Source organism: Vulpes vulpes, chromosome 3, assembly GCF_048418805.1.
Source record: "Vulpes vulpes isolate BD-2025 chromosome 3, VulVul3, whole genome shotgun sequence".
Taxonomy (NCBI): Eukaryota; Metazoa; Chordata; class Mammalia; order Carnivora; family Canidae; genus Vulpes; species Vulpes vulpes.
The window spans coordinates 152321787-152331943 of record NC_132782.1 but is presented as its reverse complement, the minus strand read 5'-3'; the positions used below and the strand labels follow the sequence as shown (position 1 = coordinate 152331943).

General features: G+C 54.6%; 1 long non-coding RNA gene across 1 annotated transcript; it reads left to right on the top strand.

Annotated features, from left to right (window-relative positions):
* Positions 1-4693: 4693 nt before the first annotated feature.
* Positions 4694-8017, top strand: LOC140598404 (uncharacterized). Its single transcript, XR_012000837.1, has 2 exons — positions 4694-5274; positions 5560-8017. It is a non-coding gene; the product is annotated as an uncharacterized lncRNA (long non-coding RNA).
* Positions 8018-10157: the final 2140 nt, after the last annotated feature.

Genomic DNA, 10157 nt, shown 5'->3' with positions numbered 1-10157 from the left:
GAGCCAGAATGAGTATTTGGGGAAAGGTGGCAACGTTGAGGGGAGTAGAGATGAGTTTGGGTTTTTATCTTTTTTTAAAAAAAATTTTTAAAGTTAATTCCACAGAGGAAAGTGTACCTATTTTTTAAAGTTTATCTTTTTTTTTTTAATTTCAAAAATAGTAAACAATTACACAGAACATTGAAAATGTCCATGAGAGAAGGGGGCACCTGGCTCGGTCGGTTCAGCATCCGGCTGTCGGTCTCAGCTCGGGGGGGTGATCTCGGGGTCCTGGGGTCGAGCCCCATGTGGGTCTGACACTCCGTGTGGAGTCTGCCTGAGATTCTCTCCCTCTCGCTCTGCCCCTCTCCGCCCAAGGGCACTCCCTCTCTCTAAAATAAATAAAATTTGAAAAAAGTAGTGAAAGAAGAAAATAAAAGCTATGTGGGGCTTCAGACCCAGGGATTCAGGGGTAATGCCCGTATCCATCCTCCCAGTCTCTTTCCTCTGGGTATACGGCTCTTCCCTCAAACCAAGAAGGTCAACCATGTGCGTTTTATATCCTGAGTCTTAAATCTTAATGTATAAGGGAAATGTTTTCCCACATCATTAAGTATTCTTTAAAAGTTTCTCTGTAAAAAAAAAATAAATAAAATAAAATAAAATAAATAAAAGTTTCTCTGTAATGATCTGTAACGATTTGCCATCACATAGACCCGCACACATTTCACCAAATCTCTCTTATTCAACATTACACGGTTTGCATTTCTTTCTCTTTTAAGTAACACTGGAATGACCGCCCATATGCTATAATCTTTGACCATATATCTGATTATTTCCTTAGAATAGGTTCCTAGGGTCACACCAAATGTTTTAATGCCCTCGTCAGAGACAAAGAACTCTAGTTTTGAGCCAGGATGGTTAAGTATATGGTTTTATATAAAGATGCATCTCTGAATTACAAAAATCCAGAAATCTTAAAGATTTTCTGTGCCTCTTTCGTCTCTGAAAGTTCAGATAAGTCCATACGTGATTTACTTATAGGCCGCTGAGTAAGCAAGGTGTATGCCGTTCAGACGAGTCCATCCGTCTCTGGCTTCGCCTTGGCCGCGCGCTCGCTGGGCACACAACGGCCGTCAGGAAGCACGTGCTGAGTGTCTATGGGATGAAAACGTTCATAAATAAAGATACTTTCAGTGTGAACGTGGGGCCCTAATGATTGCAAATGTGCGATGACAGTGCTGTCTCTCCAGGGCCTGATCCCAGGCGCAGGTGGCTCTGGGCAGGACTTTCGGGGGGTGCCGGGGAGGGGGCTGCAGTCTGGGGGCGGCCTCAGCGGCGCCGGGACAGACCCCCTGGTGCAGGAGGGAAGCCAGCAGCTCCCCGGGAAGGAGGAGTGTGTGGCCTCCACCTGTGCCCAGGTCTACCTCCCTGTTTTGTGTCTCCAGGGCCCCAGGGGCGGGGGGTGGCAAGAACTCCGCCCAGAGGTGTCTAACCACCTTGTACTGAAAGAGTTTTCAGGATGGCAGCGTCCGTGGAAATGACCCGAGCGGTGAATAGGACACGAGGCCCCTGAGGTTTGGCGTCCCGCTCACTTGCTGCTGGCATCAGAGGGTTCCGGGTTCCAAAACCGCCTCCCAGAAGCCCCACAGACGCTCCCTGAGGCCACGGAGCTCCCTCCCGGGAGGAGGCCCAGCACTGCAGGCCCGGGCCCAGGGCCCTCCTGGCGGCCTGCTCAAGGCCCGGCGTCCTTCAGTCCACCAGGAGCCAGATGGGGCTCCGTACCAGAGCATCACCATCCAGGAGAAATGCAGCACAAGCCACGTGCGTGATTTAAATTTTCTAGCAATGACTTTTACAATGTAAAAAGAAAAAAAAATAAAAATAATAAAAAATAAATAAATAGATAAAAAGTAAAAAGAAATAGGTGACGTTAATGTTAATGTGTTTTATTGAACCTGATATGTTCAAAATATTACCACTGCATCGTGTAATCAACATAAAAAACTATTCATGAGATTGGTTTTTACATTTTTTTTTTCCATATCAAGTTTTCAAAATCCCATATTATGGGCACATCTCAAGTCCGATGCTAAGTTTTTATGAGAAAGAGTCAATCTGTATTCAGATTTCATCGACTCGACAGTTAGAGAAGTAGATTCAGCTACCTGGGTTGTTACAAGCACACTTGGAAGTTTTCTAATAACTGAATTAGATTTTAAACTTAATTAAAATCTAAATGCAACTAGAAATTCAGTTGTTCAGTCTCATTTGCCACATTTCAAATGCTCTGTCACTGTGTGTGGCTGGTAGCTGCGGAACTACACTTCTAGAGGTCAGGGTGCAGACTTGCTTAGGACATCGAACTCTGTCCTCTAGATTTCTTTTTTTTTTTTTTTAAGATTTTATTTATTCATGAGAAAGAGAGAGAGGCAGAGACACAGGCAGAGGGAGAAGCAGGCTCCCTGCGGGGAGCCCGATGTGGGACTCAATCCCGGGACCCCGGGGTCACGCCCTGGGCTGAAGGCAGGAGCTCAACCACTGAGCGGGGCTGTCCTGTCCTCTAGATTTCAATCCAGTAGAGGATTCAGGCCAGAAAAGCTAACAACGACAATATGGGAAGCCCTCTTGCCTACAGCAGTCGGGTCTACAGACTGGTTCATTTTTAGCCCATCTCATTAGGAGGAGAGTATAAAAAGGGTACCTAACGTTAACATTTTTTAAACTTAAAAATACAAAAGTACATTCATTCGCCAATTTTATAGGGGACGGCCAAGAGGGTTTCTCTGAATAAGGATTTACCGGCTGGAGTTCTGTGTAACTTCTCTTGCATAAGTCAGACCCATTTTTCAGGAACAATAGTTTTCAAGAAATGGGGGGAAACTTCAGAGTTGGAAATGAAGGCCAAGATCAAGAGCCGTAGGTTGTAGCTAAGGAAGAGGCTGGCTGTGGCCACTGGAGAAGTGACCGGGGCAGGGACCCGGAGCTCTGGTGGACGTGGCAGATGCGCTCCCTGTCTACCCCCTGTCATCGCCACTCCCTCCCCTGCCAAAGAGAAGTCTGGTTTTGTTCAGAAAGTGAGCAGAGATCCCTTGAGCTCATGCAAGCTGGCCCATCTAGCCCAGACGGAGGGGATGAATCATGAATGGCTGAAATCTTTGCCAGTAATTCGCCAGGGGTAAGCATATGATTCAATTCTGGCCAATGAGACTTCAGGGAAATGTGCTGGAGAGTTCGCCAAAGACGTTCCTTCTCGATGGGAAGACAGAGCCTCAGGAGGGGAATGTCCTTGGCCGTCGCCCCTTTCTTCATGCTTGAGATGCAGTTCTGTGGGGGGGTTGCGGCCACCGTCTTGTAACTGTGGGGAAATTAGCCTAAAGACATGCAAAAAAAAAATTCCACTGCACTTGGCAGAGTGGAGGAAATAGCTTGGGCCCCACACGATGTGTGTGGGAAGTTCTGGTAACCTGGGATTTCTGTTATGTGAGATGATTGAACTTCTTTATCGATGAAGCCACTGCGGGTCAAGCTTTTCGTTATGGAAGGCAATTGCACCCTAAGCCCATGGTTCTGCTCTCCAAGTCACAGAGCACACCTCCCACGCGGGTCCCAGGTAGAGATGCTGCAGCATCTGACCGCCAATCACCCCAACACCCAGAAACCACCGTTTGTTAGGGAGTCTTCTTATTCTTCCTCATTTTGGGAAAACAGCAAAGATGTGCTTTGTTCACGGACCTCAAGAGAGCTCCTCTACAGCGTGTCATAGGTCACGAGAACCCACTGAACCGTCCGCGAGTCCCCTTTTCCTTTACAATCTCACCTAGTGATCCAGGTCCCCTGAGGCTCATGTTCCCCACGACGCCTCTGAGATGCCCCCCAGCTCCTGAAGACACGGAGTACTTCCTTCCTTGGTGCTCAGTCACATTCTCCTTACCTTCCCTAGCCTCAGCCCGCTGTGAGTTGATTATCTGGATTATTATTATTACTGTATTTTATAAGAGCTGATTCTGATACAGATTCTTATGTTCCACACCAATATTTGACTCAATATTTTTTCTCTGTTTTTTTTTTAAGATTTTATTTATTTATGAGAGAGAGAGAGAGAGAGAGAGAGAGAGAGGCAGAGACCCAGGCAGAGGGAGAAGCAGGCTCCCTGCAGGGAGCCCGATGCAGAACTCGATCCTGGGACCCCGTGGTCACGCCCTGAGCTGAAGGCAGACGCTCAACCATGGAGCCGCCCACGCGGGGCCCCCTCTTCCCTAATCCTAAAACCCTTGCCAGTTTGGGATTTGTGATATTCTTAACCATTTGACTGATGCTTTCATTTTCCCCTATATTTCTTTCTTCTTTTATTCAGATGGCAAAGAACTTATTCCGAACCACTTTCCATTCCCTTCTTGAAACCTCTCTCTTCCCACACTTCTGAGGCCCGGGTCAAGAATCCTTCAAACACTCCTTGGGATCTCTGTCCACCACCCCCTCCCGTTCCCAAACTTGACGGCCTCTGAAGGCCTGGACAGAGGGAAGAAGCCTGACGGTAGCATCTAGAGTTGGTTCAAAATGGGACCAGAGCGAGCGTGGGGGCTTCTGCTTGGGGCGGCCAGGAATTAAACCGCCTAAGTCCCCAGGGAGTGCTGGCAGTACAAACACAGGAAACCAGGGCCAATACCGGTTTCTAGAGGCAAACAGAGGGATCAAAGGTCAGCAGCTCTGCAGAAGCTGGAATGAGGTGGAGGCAGGCTGCAGAAGGAGCAAGGAGGGTCCTGGGCATTTCCAACAAGAGCCTGGAGTGGCCCCACTTCCATCATCGGTTGGAACCCCGTGGCACACGAACGTGTCGCCCTGGCACATGCAAAAGAACGAGAGGACACTTCCTTTTGTACCTTCTTCGCCTCCCAGCCTCCCATCTTTACAGTTAATTATGTCTGCTTATTCTATTTATTAAGCAAGGTCGATTCCCCCCACAGCCTCTGAGGACCGGGCTGTCCCAGAGTCAGCGGGCACCTTGCCAGGCCGCCTGCACATTTGCAGCTGAAGGACACTGTCGCTTAGGACACTTGCGAGGACTCCAGTAGCGCGGTGGCGTCCCAAGGCTGCCTGCCTCCTAAGTGCTTCTAACAGGCCGGGTCGCAACAGGAAGTAGACAAGGAGGAACAAATAAATGGAAGGCGGTAAAATGTGGACGGCGAAATGGTAGCGAAAGAGGCTACTTGGAAAAACAAACAGGCCTGTGTGTAGGCCTAGCACGGCGGCGGAGTCACAGGGCAGCCCCGAGCCCAGCGGGGCCAGTGAAAGGTAACGGCGGCGAGCGGCGGGCAGCACCGGCAGGCAGGAGGGAGGCCCGGCAGTTACCCAGGGATGGGGCTGCGACCGCGGAGCGTGAAGACATGGGACGATGCCAACAAACGCTCGGGGGCAAACGGGGGCACCAGACGGAAACATGAACAGGGCTTCATATTTGCATAGATTCCGGATCAAAAAGACAGATTGGGTCATCAAGGAGAAAAGGAGGAAGAGGGGAATGGATTTTTCAGTACCATTGCTTAGAAAACTTCTGTTGTTTTTTTTTTTTTCTTTGAGCTCAAAATGAGCCCGCAGGAGACCTTGCCACTGCAGCCCGCAGCTGTCAGAGTAAAGCAGGGTGAGGACTTCTGGAACCTCTAGGCCTGCCTCAACTCGCCGTGGGACTCCCTGAAGTCTGCGATTCCTGTTACTGGTGGCCCTGGACGGGGCTGAGTGGTGCAGTGACAGAGCGACGAGGCGGGACAAGGGAACATTCTAGCTCCCGGGGTCAACCTGGAAGACCTTGGTCGGTAAGGCGGGTTGTCACTGGCTGCAAAGACCATCCGTCCAGGTGCAGAGGTTGCTCTCCCGGGGCATCGTGATTGCCGTGACGGGTAACACGAGGGTGTCAGCGCAGGAGGCCGGGACTCCCCGTGCGGGTCCCGGGGCGCCTCTGCGGGGCGTGGGGCTGCTCAGGTGCCGTCTCAGCACTCCCCTGGCATGCAGCCTCCCGCCCCTCCCTTGACCGTCCGCCACAGCCTCTGGCCCATTTCCAGCTCTGGATGGTTTCCAGTCTCTGCACCTCGCCCTGGAGGGGCGTGCCCCGGTCTGCCAGGCGCCCATCTGCCCGGGTGCTCCCAGGCACCCTATGGCCTCCTAACGACTTCTCATCCACTGGCCACACACTTTCCATACATCCTGCCTTTGAATGTGCTTGACTCTAGTAAAGAGAAGTTCCTGCTACGTCCGCCACGTCTCCTCCAACACAGACGCGCCACTAGGACCTTTTGCTGGTCTCGGTCCTTTGATCATCTACGCTCCCACTGCCTTCTCTGCAGCCGCTAGGAATCTCCCCTTTCCCCAAGCTCCACTCTCACCTTCACCCTGGCCCTATCCCCACTGTGCTCAGCAGATGACGTCACCTCTCCTGAAGGAATTGGGTCACCTGGAATCCTCTCCTTTTCACGGTCCTAGGTCTTTCCTCCATCTCTTCCGTTGGTTCTAAGCCACGGAAAATGCCTCCACTGCACGCAGGGCCCTCCTGACCTTTGCCTTGTCCCTCATTGCCCCAAACTCCCGTCTTCCCCATCAATCCCTCTACTCTCCTTGCCGTATGCATGGAAGGTCCTGAACCCTATAGCTGCCTCAGATCACCCGAGGCGCCTTATGAAAGTAGGGATGAGCACCCACCATTTATACTGAGTGGCTGGAGCTGGAGGGCATGGTGCCGAGTGAAGTCAGTCGGAGAAGGACAATCATCATATGGTGTCACTGCTACGGGGAATGTAGGACATAGTGAAAGGGACCGTAAGGGAAGGAGGGAGACTGAGTGGGAAAAATCAGAGAGGGAGACAAACCATGAGGGCCTCCTGGCTCCTGGTCCCGAGGGGTGCGGAAGGGGAGGTGGGAGTGGGGGATGGGCGGCGGGCACCGAGGGGGGCACGTGATGGGAAGAGCTGTATGTTGGCAAATCGACCTTAAATACAATTCTTTTGAAAGTATGGATATACTCAAGACAACTGAAGCAGGGCCTTGAAAAGATGTCACCCTGATGTTCACGGCGACGTTACTTAGAATAGTCAGAAGGCGGAGGCAACCCGGGGTGGGTCTGTGATGACCGGGTAGGCCACACAGGCCACGGACGGTCCACGGAACAGCATCCAGCTGCCACGGGGCGGGAGCTCCCGCGTGGGCACCATGTGGAGGTACATCGGGCCTCGGGCTGCGGCCGCACCTGTCAGAAGGGGGAGGGCGGCAGGATGCTGCTCACCTGTGGTTCTGAGGGCGGCACAGTCAGAGGCACAGCGAACGGGGGGCGGCGGCCGGGGGGACACTCGCTGTTGCCTGCGGGATCTGCAGGAGGAGGGATGCTCGGCGGCAGCTGCACGCTGTGACCGCCCTCCACGCCGAAGAGCCGGACGCTGAACAGTGCTTAAAATGGGAAAAACATCGTGAAAATGGTAAACTTTATAGTATGTATATCTCCCAGCAAAGTTTCAAAAATAAAACGGGAGGCTGCTCCTTCTCCGCCCGGGTGCCCACCGCTGAATCCCCAGGGTGGGAGGACGGCGGTCACCAGCAGGCAGCATTGGGCCAGGCTCTGCGGGGTGCGCACCTGCCGCTCCCAGCACCCCGCCTCTGGCTCCCCGCGCCGGCCTCGGCCAGGAGGCAGCACATCTGCAGAGCAGCAGGACGCACAGGGCGGAGGCTGCCGGGCAGAGAGCACCCGGCAGGGAGCAGACAGGTGGGCGGCCTGGGTGCTCAGTCCTCGCACCCCGGGCCCTCCTGGCACGGACTGAAGCCCGGTGGCTCCCAGGGGCCGGAGGAGGGGCCGCAGAGGGGAGGAGCACAGCTTGATGGGGTGAAGCCACCAGCTGCTGGCCCTGGAGGTGGAGCTGCGGGCTCCTCCTCACCCCCTGCTCGCCCCCTTGGCTCTGCAGGATCCAAGGTCCTCCCTGGTTTGTCCTGCTGTTTCCTCCAGCTCCGCGGTGTTGCTCTTCCCCTTCCCCCTCATTAAACGAAGAGGAAAAAGAAAGGCGTTTCCGAGTATTTCGCCCCTGGGTCTGTCCTCGTGTGACTCCAGTGCCAGGCAGGGAGTGCCAGGCAGGGAGGGTTGGGGTGGATTGGGGAGCCCCGGGGTGAGGCGGGCGGACCCGGTGAGGGAGGGCAGAGGTGGGACGGGGAGGAAGCGCCCGGGCCTCGGTGGCCAGGCTGCTGAGCCCAGTTCCCGCATGGCCACCAGCACTTGGCACCCAGGGAGGGCTGAGTGGGTGACATCTGGGGTTGTGCCGTGGGGTGCGGGGCCCGGCTCTAACCTGGCCGTCCTAGCAGCACCCCCACTGCCACCTCGGCCCTGGCCACACTCCGGGGGCTCCGGCTCCTTCCCCAGTGGCTGTGAGCGTGACTGCCCTCCGGGTCCTGCCCCTGTAGCTGGAGGCTGTGAGACCGCAGTAGGCGCCCCGGTGACACCCCGGTGACGGCCACCAAGCCCCAGGACTGACCGACCACTGGCTGACAGTATGAGGGGCGGGAAGCCGGACACCTGGGGGCACAGGGTCTGTCCGGGCCCAGCACCAACACCTACTAACTCGGGCACTCCGGCAACTTAGTTAACATCTTCGACCCTCATTGTCTTGTCTATAAACAAGAAAGTGACTTTAATTAAGTATCTACTCTAAACCAGGCATTTCTTTTTTTTTTTTAAAGATTTTATTTTTTTATTTATTTATGAGAGATGCAGAGAGAGAGGCAGAGACACAGGCAGAGGGAGAGGCAGGCTCCGTGCAGGGAGCTTGACCCGGAACTCGATCCCGGGACCCCGGGGTTACACCCTGAGCCAGAGGCAGATGCTCCACCGCTGAGCCCCTCCCCCCCGCCCCGGGGAATCCCTAGAGCAAGCATTTCCCAGGACAACTCAACGGGAGCCACTGCCCACCCCAGTGACAAGCTTACTGTGATCATTAGCGAAAACCTTGGGTGTGAAAGCACGAGGCCACCTTTGTGCACACAGATCCCACATCTTTGTTCCTCTGCGGCCTGTGTCCCGAGTTCCAGGCTGGAGGCCTCCTTGTGATCACAGCAAACCCGGAAGCAACCATCCAAGCCCTCGAGTTTTACAACCGAGGAAAATAAGAGCCTTAGAAAGTCAAGCATTTTGCCGGAAGGTCACAGATGCAGCTAGCCTCCACAGGTTTCAAATGCAAATCCAAATTCTGCAGGCTGGATTTGACCACACCGCGTCCTTGACACGCACGTGCTACCAACCAGACTGTAGGTGACCGGCGGGGGCGACCGTCCACACTCCCCGCTAGCGCCGTCCCGGGCCCTGCACAAGTTTACGCATCAGCACATTTTGGTGGATTGACGGGTTCGCCGCACGTTGGGTGGAGACCGACAAGCTCAGACAGACAGACGGACAGGCAGAGCCCAGAGTGCAGGCAGGAGGGACTCCGCGGGACATCGCAGCCTCCGCTGTGTCGCAGCCCTGACGGCGGGAGCCGGGAAGGAGCCGTCGCGGAGCCGGTCAGCACATAGCAAGGCCGGGGGCCACGCCTGGAGCAGGGCAGCCCCAGGAAACACGGGTCAGTCGGGGAGCAGGTGGCGGCCTGGAAGCGGCCCCCGCGGTGTTCCTGCTGCAGACCCGGGCAAGGAGGCTGCAGGGCGACGGCTGCGTCCCCAGGGACCCCTCCTGCTACTGAGCGCAGGTCCCCTCGGCCACAGCCCCGGCAGTAAATGACCCGCAGCCAGAGGAGACTCCGGTGCAGCTGGGGTGTGGACGGGAGGTAGAGGACGGTGCCGGGAACTGGGCACTGGGCATGCACTCCCGGGGGCCTCACCTCGGCCCGGTGGCCCTGGCAGCCGTGCCCTCCAGCTTCCTGCTCCCCACTTCCCCGTGGCCCTAGCCCGTGCCCCACTGAGAGAATTGGGACTTTCAGGAGGAAACTGTGTCATCTTCCCAACACCAAGTTCCTAAATCTAACTGAACTGGTCCCCATCCTCTCCTTATTTGCTCTTTCCCGTAGAGGAAAGGAGCCTCCTCTAGGCTCCAGAAGCCTTCCCCTCCTGCCCCAGGCCTACACTCCTGTTCCCTTCTTCTTCTGTCGCTCTCCTCTCCCCCCCTTGGTGACTCATTCTCATAACAATAGGCTCCAGGTCTCCCACATTTACACACGAAA